This window comes from Globicephala melas, chromosome 13 (assembly GCF_963455315.2).
Source record: "Globicephala melas chromosome 13, mGloMel1.2, whole genome shotgun sequence".
NCBI classification, from domain to species: domain Eukaryota; kingdom Metazoa; phylum Chordata; class Mammalia; order Artiodactyla; family Delphinidae; genus Globicephala; species Globicephala melas.
This window is the reverse complement of record NC_083326.1, coordinates 1318420-1330927: the sequence shown is the minus strand read 5'-3', so window position 1 is coordinate 1330927 and position 12508 is coordinate 1318420. Positions and strand designations below refer to the sequence as shown.

The 12508-nt window shown below is 40.2% G+C and overlaps 1 pseudogene; it reads left to right on the top strand.

Moving 5' to 3' along the window:
* The first annotated feature begins 10184 nt into the window (after window positions 1–10184).
* Window positions 10185–11427, top strand: LOC115847794 (vacuolar protein sorting-associated protein 26C-like; annotated as a pseudogene).
* The last annotated feature ends 1081 nt before the right edge of the window (window positions 11428–12508 follow it).

Sequence of the window (12508 nt, the reverse complement as noted above, 5' to 3'; positions counted from 1 at the left end):
GGGATTTCAGCATAGAATTGGGGCAAAAGTCAACAGAGTCCAAGCTGTAGTTGACTGAATCAGAAGGATCAACATCATAATTCCATCCTCCACTTGGGTGTGGGCCTTAGTTCCTGAAGAACTCAAAGATATATTATTATGTATTTTCCTTGAGGAACCAGGACCCTGCCCCAAAGCTGCACTATTGTTTCTTGACTGCTCCTCCCTTGTTTCTGCATCCCCTCCTTTAAATCATTAATTAGTGAGACCTGTTCAAGGGCAAGCATTGTGGCCAGGCTTAGATCACAAAATGGTTTAGGCTAAAATGGGTTCTCTTATGTCAAGGAAGCCATTCCTTGTTCTCTTTCTCTGGGGAACCCCCTAAACTATCCGCTTACAAAGGCAGTTATCATTAGCTGACAAATTTTTACTTACATATCAATCCATTTAAATTCATTAGAATAAAAGCTCCATGTGAATAAGGAGTTCCTTCCCACTTCCCTCCTTCCCTTCCTCCCTCCCCCTTTCTCTCTTTCTCTCTTTCTTTCTTTCCTTCTTTCCTTCCTTCCTTCTTCCCTTCCTTCTTTCTTTCTTTCTTTCTTTCTTTCTTTCTTTCTTTCTTTCTTTCTTTCTTTCTTTCTTTCTCTTTCTTTCTTTTCTTTCTTTCTTTCTTTCTTTCTTTCTTTCTTTCTTTCTTTCTTTCTTTCTTTCTTTCTTTCTTTCTTTCTTTCTTTCTTTCTTTCTTTCTTTCTTTCTTTCTTTCTTTCTTTCTTTCTTTCCAATGCCTCACACAAACTGTGTACTCAGTGAAGATTTGGTGAGTAAGTTACTAAAATAATTAATAATTTTCCTTTCCTATTACTTTCCATTTCTCCAGGTTAAATTAACTTCAAATATTCCTTAGGGCAGCAAGGCAAAAATTATCATTTCCTTTGTTATAGGATTCAAAAAGTAGGAAACACTTCTACTTCCGCCTATGATGGTATAGCTGGTACCAAAAAAAAACTTCCACCAAGAAATTTATGAGTTAGATTTGGGGGTTGGGAGAAGAAAAGCAGTTCTTTGAAAACATTAGAAAGCATCTAAGGCAACCAGGCATTAAGGTCCAAGATCTTGAAGAGAAATGAATTTCATTGAAGTGAGTTTGGTATTTATGGCTACATTTTACTCCTCAGGGCCTTTGCTGATTCACAGATTATGGCACCAAAGCCAAACAGAAAATGGCAGTCTAGCACTTTTGGCAGCCTCACAGGGTTAGGGAGACAAACAGAGTTCAGAGCAATCAAGACAGCCATTAGTTGAAGGGAAAGATCTTATAGAAAAGGAAATAACAGATGAACCTGAATCTTTTTTGGAAAATTTTCCAAGACATTTGTTGTCTCCAAAATAGTGCTTGTAGGGGGCAACACTCTCAAAAATTATGCAAAAATCTGCTGCTAAGATGTCAAAAATTTAGCAGAGATTTTACAGTCTCATGGTACTAGGGTGTCAAGGTTTAGCATTCAGAGCCAATCAAGGAAGAGCCACCCTCATGAACACCCCACGCTTTGTGATGAGATATCTGAAAGTGTTACACCCAAGAAGTAAAGGTTAATCTGAAATAGACAACCCCCAACTGGATCAAGCTTATAGCCAACACTATCTATTTGAAGAAAGACAACATCATATAGAGTCACTATAATTTTTTACAAGAAATACCCAGTATTCAATCAAAAGTTACCAAGTAAGCCAAGAAACAAGTCTGAATGAAAAGCAAAAATGGAAAATAGATATTCACAATTTAGAAAGATCAGATATGGTCTTTAAAATAATTATAATTAATACATGTAAGATAAAACTATAGATAATGTAATCAAAGAATTGGGATCTATAAAACAGAATGAAATGGAAATTAGAACTGAAAAGTACAATAACTAGATTTAAGGATTTAATAAATTGATGTGTTTTACTAACAGGGAAACAGACTAGAGAATTAGTGAACAAGAAATAGCTATTAGAACAAACCTAGACTGAAGCACACAGAGAAAAAAAGAATATAAAATACAGAAAGTATTGTAAGAGACATATGTACTATGGTGAAGAGCTCTAACATATACTGTTATTTCAGAAGGAGAGAAAAGAGAGTAGGATAGAAGGAATATGTGAAGAGATAATGTCCAAAAATTTCCCCAAATTTGCTAAAGACATCAAATCCTACATTCCAAAGTGCTCTAGTCCTCAGGTAGGATAAGTGCTTTGTGCTAATGGTGCATTGACATTTCTGACCAGCATAATAGGCAAGAAAAATGTAGAGAAAACCATACCTTGTGTATTAGCTTCCAAGGGCTGCTGTAACACAGTACCACAAACTGGGTGGCTTAAGACAATGGAAACGCTGTCTTACAGTTCTGGGAGCCATATGTCTGAAATTAAGGTGTTGGAAGGGAAGGATCTGTTTCATACCTCTCTCCAGTCTTCTGGTAGCTTCAGGTACTCTTTGGCAGGTAGATGCATTTTTCTAACACTCCTTCTTCACAAGGAATTCTCCCTGTGTGTCTTCACATCACCCACCCTCTGTGTGTCTGTCTCTGTGCTCAAATCTCCTGTTTATGTAAGGACACCAGTCCTATTGGATTAGGACCCTAAAGATCTCATTTTAGGAGATGTAAAGTAAAGTAAAGACTGTACCCAAATGAAATCATGTTCTGAGATATTAGAGATAAGGACTTGAGCATATCTTTATTGGGGGATACAATTCAACCCATAAAACTTGATATATAATAGTAAAACTGCAGAAAACTAAAGAGAAAAATTTCAAAGCAGCCAGAGATTAACACAGATTACTTTCAAAGTAGTAACAATAAGACAGAAGTCATCCTCAGAAAAACAGTGGAATGACATCAGAAAGAAAATAACTTTCAATTTAGAATTTTAAACCCATTAAAAACCCTTCAAAAATAAATGTGAAATAAAAATTTGTTTATACAAATAAGACCTGAGACATCTATTACTAGCAGATTGGTATGAAAAGAACTACTAAACAGGGTTTTTGAAACAGGAAAATGCTTGTAGAGAGAAATAAAGAACATTGGAAAGGGTAAATATGTGGGTAATTCTAATAAATATTTATTGTTAAAAATAATATGTTATGAGGTTTGAAATATATATGAATGGAAAATTCATGAAAACATTAACACAGGAGAGGGAGAAGAGTATATTTAGTTAACATCTTGTAAGCTTTTAACATTTTATACACTTTTAAATACACTAAACAGGGAATGGTGCATGTTGTAATACCTAGGATAACCACTAAATTATTTTATTTATTATTAAAATGGAACAAATTGAGATGTCAATAGTTATATTTAATGTAAATAGAATAAATAGTCCAACAAAAGATTAAGACTTGCAGACTAGATTAAAAACAAATTAGTGTAAAAAACCTATAAGTAACAACAACAATACCTAGCAGCAAATTATGGCTTCCAGTCCCATTCTCTACGGAAGGGAACCAGGATGCTTTGGGAAAATGGCTGACCCCATGACCAGGGAAGGAAAGTATGATAAACCTGAAACATCTTCCTGTGTAAGAAAGTAAAGAAGTGCTTAACAAATAATGGTGACATATCAAATGGATACAGAGCCAGCTTGAGGGGCTCCTACTGGTCAAATCTGGGACAATTTAAGCTCAAAATTAATAATGATGGTGAACTATAACCAATTAAATGAAATAATGAAATTGGGTCATTTGTAGAGATGTGGATGGACCTAGAGTCTGTCATACAGAGTGAAGTAAACAAGAAAGAGAAGAACAAATATGGTATATTAATGCATATATATGGAATCTGGAAAAATGGTACAGATGAAACTATTTGTAAGGGAGGAATAGAGATGTAGATGTAGAGAATGGACATGTGGACACGGTGGGGGAAGGGGAGGGTGGGACAAATTGGGAGATTAGCTTTCACATAAATACACTACCATGTGTAAAATAGATAGCTAGTGGGAACATGCTGTATAGCACAGGGAGCTCAGCTCAGTGCTCTGTGATGACCTAGATGGGTGGGATGGGGGGGTGGGAGGGAGGTTCAAGAGGGAGGAGATATAGGTATACATATAGCTGATTCACTTCACTGTACAACAGAAACTAACACAACACTGCAAAGCAATTTTACTCCAATAAAAAAAAATCATTAAAAAAAAGATTCTGTAAGTCCACACTGCTATAAAAAATAAACAAATAAAATGATGAAGCTCTTCTTCACTGTAGAAGACCAATAACTAAATATAGAAGAAAAGATAGAAGTAGAAAATCACTATTTGGCAACCATCATCATAAAATTGATTGAGGCCAGAATCATTGATAAATGAGTAAAAGAGTGGGTTAAACATTGAGGATTCACAGGATTCTCCCATAGTTCAAAATTCATTAATATATTTATTAATTAACAAATGGAAAGGTAACTTTACAGTGACAAAATCTGGCAGACAACGTCTTAGGCAAGTGATTGGAATTGAACTCACTAGTAACATCTCTGACTGCATAATATGATGTACTGAAAAGAACACAATATCACTTCTGGAGTATTCCTGCCAAAAAGTGTAACAAAAATTTAATCAAGAAGAAACCTCAGAAAACCCAAATTGCAGGTGTTTAGTTCTGCAATCTTCAAAAACATGATGAAAAAACAAAGACTAGTGAGATATCAGGAGATAAAGATTTCTTCTATTAACATTTTACTGACAGTTCTAGCCAGTGTGGTAAGGAAAGAAAAAAAAAGATGTGAAGACTGAAAAAGAAGATATGAAACTGTCCTTGTTTGCAGATGCCATATGTTGCATATTTAATACAATGATTGAATTATCTTTTGCTCTGCTGGAACTCTGCTAGTGCTATAGCCCTCTGGCTATTGGGAACTGTGATTAAAAGCTCTCTCCAGGGCTTGCCTGGTGGTGCAGTGGTTGAGAGTCCACCTGCCGATGCAGGGGACATGGGTTCGTGCCCTGGTCTGGGAGGACCCCACATGCCACGGAGCAGCTAGGCTCGTGAGCCATGGCCGCTGACCCTGCGCATCCGGAGCCTGTGCTCCGCAATGGGAGAGGCCACAACAGTGAGAAGCCCGTGTACCGCAAAAAAAAAAAAAAAAAAAAAAAGCTCTCTCCACAACTTAGACCTAGAATGAAAACATGTGAGCAAATATTGACAGACCAAGGTGCTCAAAACTTGTTGCATTCAACAGAATTTATCTTCACTGACTACTATGGAGAGCATGAATAAAGAAGCAGCATTATAGTGGAGGTACTGAATATGAATAATTTAAATAATAGGTTCTATTATTTACTAGGAAGTTCTTCCAAGGCATCTTATTTCAGAGGTCCCCAAACCCCAGGCTGTAGCCTGTGAGGAACCGGGCTGCACAGCAGGAGGTGAGTGGCGGGCAGGTGAGCAAAGCTTCATCTGCCAATCCCCATCACTCACATTACCGCCTGAACCATTCCCCCCACCCCCATCCATGGAAAAATTGTCTTCCATTAAACTGGTCCCTGGTCCCAAAAAGGCTGGGGATCGCTGTCTTGAGTCTCATAGAAACCTTATAAGGTGGATAAGAAAAATACTGCTATTCTCCTTTTTTTGAATTTTATTCATTTGTTTTTTATACAGCAGGTTCTTAGTAGTTATCTATTTTATACATATTAGTGTATATATGTCAATCCTAATCTCCCAATTCATCCCACCACCACCACCCCACCCCCTCCACTTTCCCTCCTTAGTGTCCATACATTTGTTCTCTACATCTGTGTCTCTGTTTTTGCTTTGCAAACTGGTTCATCTGTACCATTTTTCTAGATTCCACATATATGCATTAATATACGATATTTGTTTTTCTCTTTTTGACTTACTGCACTCTGTATGACTATCTCTATTCTCCTTTTCAGATAAAAAGTTGCCACTCAAAGAACTTGAGGTGTTTTCCTTACATCACACTGTTAATAGGTTGTACAATTGGTAGCAGAACCCAATACTATGGGTCAAGAATTTTTTCTCTATTCTTCACTTATTTGCTGTATGAATCAGTACCAGTTTTCCCAAACCCCTCCTGAAATATGAAAGTTAACTAGATAATGAGTACAAAGGAAGACTTTTTTGCTGAAATTGTTTTATGTCTAGTTAAATTGCCTTTTGTAGGACCCAACAGAATGTTGTTTGTGGAGACATAAAAGCTTAGAAATAAAATATAAAATTATAAAAGTCACCCAAAGAATATTTAGTCTTCTTTTTTTATTATATATAGCTAAGACTCAATATTCTCTACTACCTTTGAAAAATAACTTCAGTTTCCTATAGCTATCTGGGGAGCATTTGTGTAATTCACTGTACCAAAATTGAGAATTTTATAAGTATTTTAAATCAATCCTAAATTTCTAAACTAATCAACTGGCTTTATATCTAGAAGACATATAAAAATAAAAACAATTGCTTGTTTTTTATTTTCTTCACAGCTTTCAAATTTTTTAAAGTTTTACCCTACATCCTTACAATTTTCAAAAAATTTTATGCATGTTTTATATATAAGATGCTTAGCAACTGTTTGAACATGCTTCTTGATCAAAAGCCCAGCTGGGAGAAACTGACCCAGGGGTGAAATATTATGTTTCTGTTATGAGGATGCAGTGGTCTAGCTCTTGACCAAAACTTACCTCAGAGTATGTCGCTGTCAGACACAGATATGAAGGTGCCTTGCTGGGCATTGGGGGCAGGGATGCTCTTTTCTTGTGGAATAGGACACTGGGCTGACTGAACTGCCTTAGAGCAAAGAGTCCAAGGCACCCAGGAGGGACACAGAGGCTACCAGCTCTGTTGTGTTGGGTTCTGATCTTGGTTTTTGACTGACTCATCTTGGAGTTTGTGTGATCTGACTTCTATTTTCCATGTATTTGAGTAATTTCCGGTGAGTGAGGTTTCCTTAATGTTAGTGTTGACAAATGTAAAATGACTTTTCATATTTTAACTCAAATGATTTAATACTCTTGAAAATTAACACAAAGAGAATTGAGGTATTACTACAACATTGTGTGCATTTAGTAAATATTTGACCAAGCTTAAGTTGTACATATGATGGTTGTTATTGTAATTGTACACAGCACAGCTGGAGCTAGGATGCTGACATTAAGTTACAAAGAATTTTTTTTTTTGGTCTTTTATAGCTCCTGGATAAAGAGCAAGATATTTGGAGGAATATCCTATTTGCACTTCAGCTGTGAGATAAATGTTGTATTTTCTGGCACTAAAGCATACTGCTAAAGCTTGAACAGTAATAAAGAGATGAATTTAGTGGCAAAGAAAATACTAAACTGGAATTCAGTGAATCTCTGGATTATTGTAAACTCTGGGGATATGAATGAGCCCAATAAATAAATGAAATAAAGAATGTTTGGCAAAAGAGTGAGGAATTAACTTGACAGGGAGATTCGTGTTCTCAATACTTCAGGAAGGAAGGGGACAAGGAGTCAAGAAATAGAAACAAGGTGAGTTAATGTGAGGCAAATTTGGGAAAATATCAAGAAGAGTTTTGCTGGCAACATAGACTGACAAAATGATACCTGATTATTATTTTGTGCTTGTGATGGAAAGCTCTCTAAACAAACACTTTAACTGCATACATAATTGAGCGAAGCTAACGTTTAAGGCTGGGATAAGGTTAAAATGTGGACAGCCTGAGGGTACTAACAAGATACTATGTCTGATTCTTGGAAGAACAAATATTTCAGAACAAAATATGTCAGGAGAAAATGTAAACACCATCCAGAAACTCCTGACTTCCTCTTCTTTCCTCACTGTGTGGATAAACTGGCTTTCAACAAGAAACATAAAAGAAGAGGTTGCCTTGTTTGACATGTGAAGGAAATTATTTAGAACAAATTGAAGGGAAGCCCTCAGTATGAGGTACCATCCTTTGTATGCAAAGAACAACATTCATTGGGACACCCACTTCACTCTTTTTTCAGAATAGTATGATATGGAGCCATCCATTGTCAGACATTCATTGGCTGACTGGGGTTAGGTGTTTAATCTCTGGCGAAATAATCTTTTCTACATACAGTCACTGAACTCATGATTTTGCCTGTCACTCATCAGGTGACAAGGTGAGGAGAAATAAACAACACATCTGTAATATATTGGAGCAGTCTGGCTGCTGAGAGGAGTATAAGGCAAGATATTGCCCTCAAGATCTTAGAAAGGATGACAAAATGATAAATATATCTGAAATGGGCAATGCATGTTAATTATTAACCGATACTAATTCCAACACTGTGCCAGGCACTGAAGTTACAAATCAGGTAAACTCATTTCTTCCTGCTGCCTAGAATCTACTGGAGAGTACAATGAAGAACTGAAAATTCATGGTAATGTGGGAAAAAAACACAAGTTTGTGCTTTGGAATCAGGCTCACCTGGGGCTGATTCCCTGTTCCTCTATGGTTTTGAAGCTGGCCAAGAGATTTAACCTTCTCTAGCCTCGTTCATCTCATCTCTTCACTTGAGTGTGTGTGTTTGAAAATCAAAGATGATCCTATGAAGTGTTTAAAAAAGTGTCCAACACAAAGTGGATCCTCAGAGAGGATAAGCAAGGTAAGGTTTCAGGTATGTATGAAAACACTCCAGTGGTGGGGACTCCACAGAGGTGGTGGACCTCTTCCTTCATCTCGTGTGACAGTTAGAATATGGATAGGTGTGATGGCAGCATGTTTGTTTCTCTGCAGTATTCCAGACCCATTCTTTTCACACATGGGCTATTTAGGAAGGAAACGTACTTCGTTTAGGTTGAATAGGCTTTGCCAATAATGAGAGAGAAGAACTTCTCAGGATGGAACTCAAGATTGGTGGGCTATGAAGAAGTGCAATGGGAAAAGAAAAGCCTAGTAAGTGTCACTGGAAACATGCCAGTGGGAAGGGACAGGATGTCTAGCCCTTTGGGCTTCCTCAACAGGAATTACATGCATTAATCTCCCCAAAGCTTCTAGGAGCATCATTAAAGAAAGGAAAAGGAGGAGTAAAAAGAAATTTTATCTCACAAATTTATTGGTCCTAAGCCCTACTATCATTATTATTAATAGAAATAATAATTATAACAATATAACTTTGAATAGCCATCATTTTATCCCTTTAAAGCATTTTCACTCTCTGGATTGCTCTGGTTTCTCACAGATCTCTGTTGAGGTGGAACTGAATAGAACTCTCTGCCACTCCCACCACCCCTCACCAAATACAAATGTTCCTCCAGGTCCTCTGCCTCTTGTTTGTAGAAAAGCTGAAGTCTCCCAGGCGTCCCAAAATAGCAGGTTCAAGCAGTTAATGATTAAGACAATAAAGTCACAGATTCAGTATCTGATGCACATTTCTGAGTATTTTATGGGTACTATAATGGGCACCAGATGGGAAAAGCTAACTTCATGATGACCAGACTGCAACCATGACATAAGCTGTGCCATCTTGAGCAGTACTGAATATATGGCTGGCACAATTCCAAGAACTGGCCTTAAGAGAATGGGATTAACACTATTGCTCATAATAATCTACATATTTGTGGGCATCAAAATAATTGTAGCTTGTTCTGCCCTTATATGTAAATGAGCAACTAAAGCTCTCAGCAGAGAGATGCTTCAAACCCATGTCGATAATGTTCACTATAAGACCTCAATGCCCTTTCTCAGCATGAAGTTACAGAAGGTGGACCTTTGTCCCTAATCCCATAGAAATGAAATGATGTCTGACAGGGGCCTGGGGGGGTGCAGTTGTAAGCAATTCCTTTCAGGAAGCCATCCTCAGCAGAAAATCTCGTTTCTTGTTAATTTAGCAAAGCTACATTTTAACTCACTTTTTTTTTTTTTTAACATCTTTATTGGGGTATAATTACTTTACAATGTTAACTCACTTTTAAATCAGACGCCCGCATGCTCTACTCATTTCTGGCCCTAGCATACTTTTAAAATCTTTTGATCAAACAATATCTTGCCTAACCTGTTGGTTATTTCCATAGATTAAAGAAGTAGAAATGAAGAGTAAGTAATTAACAGATGACCAGATCTCTTCCTTAGCTTCCCCTTCAGTAATCTGGCAAACAAACTGTGTGATAAAAGTGGTGAACAAGATAGCATCTACGGGGTGCCCTCCTTTCCCTTGGGTCACGCGTGACCGGAAGTGTTTCCCGAAACGGAGTATTCGAGATGGGGACCGCCCTGGACATTAAGGTTAAAAGAGCGAACAAGGTTTATCACACCAGGGAAATGCTCTCTGGGGTGGTGGTCGTATCTGGGAAGGATTTGGTCCAGCACCAGGGAGTCTCCTTGACAGTGGAAGGGGCCGTGAACCTCCAACTCAGCGCCAAGAGTGTGGGTGTGTTTGAAGCATTCTATAATTCTGTTAAGCCCATCCAGATTATCAACAGTACCATCGAAATGGAGAAACCAGGAAAATTTCCCAGTGGCAAAACAGAAATTCCTTTTGAATTTCCTCTGCACGTGAAGGGTAAGAGTTCTGTATGAGACTTATCACAGCGTGTTTGTCAACATTCAGGTTAAGGTATGAAGAGCTCATTTTGAGATGCCCTGGGGGCCTGAGCTCCAGGACTCTGAGCACTGTCACTAGCATCTCTTCTCTTCCCCATGTGGGGCACAGCTCTGCCCTTGCCCTGGCACCCAGTGCAGTGCTGCCCATGCAGAGAACCCAGCGAGTGAGAGCGAGTTGGGGGCTGACCCACATCTCCCAGGTTGGCCTGTGAAGTCTAGATACCGTCCAGGGGTTTGCAGTCCTGCTGCCTGTGTTTTCTCATCCTTACTACAAAACAGCTGCCATTTTACCCAGAGCTGCTGTGTGCCAGGCCTTGGCTTATCACACGTTACCTCGTCGGATCCTCACTAAGTATACCCTGCGCTGTGACATGAGGCGGTCCCTGCTGGCCAAGGACTTGACTAAGACCTGTGAATTCATCATTCACTCTGCTCCTTAGAAGGGGAAACTGACTCCGAGTCCCGTGGACTTCACTGTCACACCTGAAACCTTACCGAATGTCAAAGAGAGAGCCTTGCTCCCCAAATTTCTCATCAGAGGACATCTCAACTCAACCAGCTGTGCTGTGTTATCACACACCCACTAACGGGAGAGCTGGTGGTGGAGAGCTCGGAGGCCACCATCAAAAGCATCGAGCTGCAGCTGCTGCACGTGGAGACCTGTGGCTGTGCAGAAGGGTACGCCCGCGATGCCACAGAAATTCAGAACATTCAGATAGCCAATGGTGACGTGTGTCGGGGCCTCTCTGTCTCCATATACATGGTCTTCCCCCAGCTCTTCACCTGTCCGACACTGGAGACCACCAACTTCAAAGTGGAGTTCGAGGTTAACATTGTTGTGCTGCTTCACCCTGAGCACCTCATCACAGAGAACTTCCCGCTGAAGCTCTGCAGGATGTAGGCAGGAACAGGTGGAAATGCAGCCGTGCGGACCTACGGGAGCTGAAGCCGGCAGCCCCGAACTTGCTTTCTTGATGGTTCTGTATCAGAAATGAGTCTGACCCTTCTTCCTCATTCCCTCGAGGCCCCTCTAGTCAGAACTATCCTTTGAAATTCCTCAGGATTTCTTCATGGCGTTGGCAAGATTGTTTCCCAGAGAGTAAATTTCCTGTGACTCCTGACTAACCTGCTCCTTTTTAAGTTCAGAGCACAGTTATAACAGAGTCTGAATTTTGCTGGAAAGTGAGGTCAGGGACAAAGGAAACCTCCTGTCTGGCCGACGGTTGTGGCCAGGGCTCCCGACAGCTCCCCGACTGCGCAGGGTGGCGACAGGCGTGCTGGTTGCCAATGACTTTGGCGGACACCCGCCAAGGAGGGTGCTGTGGTGCCCGCTGCAGATGCGCAGCGTGTTTCCCACTCTGTTCTCTTTTATAACATTTGTCGTGATAACTTCAGAACTTTTGGGGACCTGGGGAAAGTGTGCTTTGCCCTCCCAGGAGTGAGGGGGTCTGGTGACCACAGCTGGTGCTGGAGTATTTCTGAGTCTCAGGACCTGGTGTGAAGTTGCCTGCTGCCGTCTTCCGAGTCCGTTTAAGTGCGAGGTTCTGTCGGGAACAAAAACACGTGTCCACGCCCGTCATTGTTGGCTGGATTCTGAGTGGCCCGGGACCCGAGCCCAGGCCAGCAGTGAAGACCCCTCTGTGCTGGGCGGGGCCTGGACCTGATGAACTTGGCCCACCTCCATCCCACGTGAGGGACCTGCGTTGGCGGGGTCGGGGGAGGTAGTTTGGCCTGAAGCCATTTTCTCCCTCGCCTCCTGTTGGGAATTGCCGTGTATGGTGGGTCTGTTACAACACATTTCTTCCTTCACATCCGGCTGTTGTTTCTCTGGGTCCACAATTAACCTCAGAAGTAAGCCGCGCACCGTGCACGCTGCCTGGCCTTCCTCTCCTGAGGGAATAATTATTACGTGAAGAGCTGCCAGCAGCCCGGCCGCCTTTATCATTTTATTCAAACTCGAGGGGCCTGGGCGAGAGCCATTT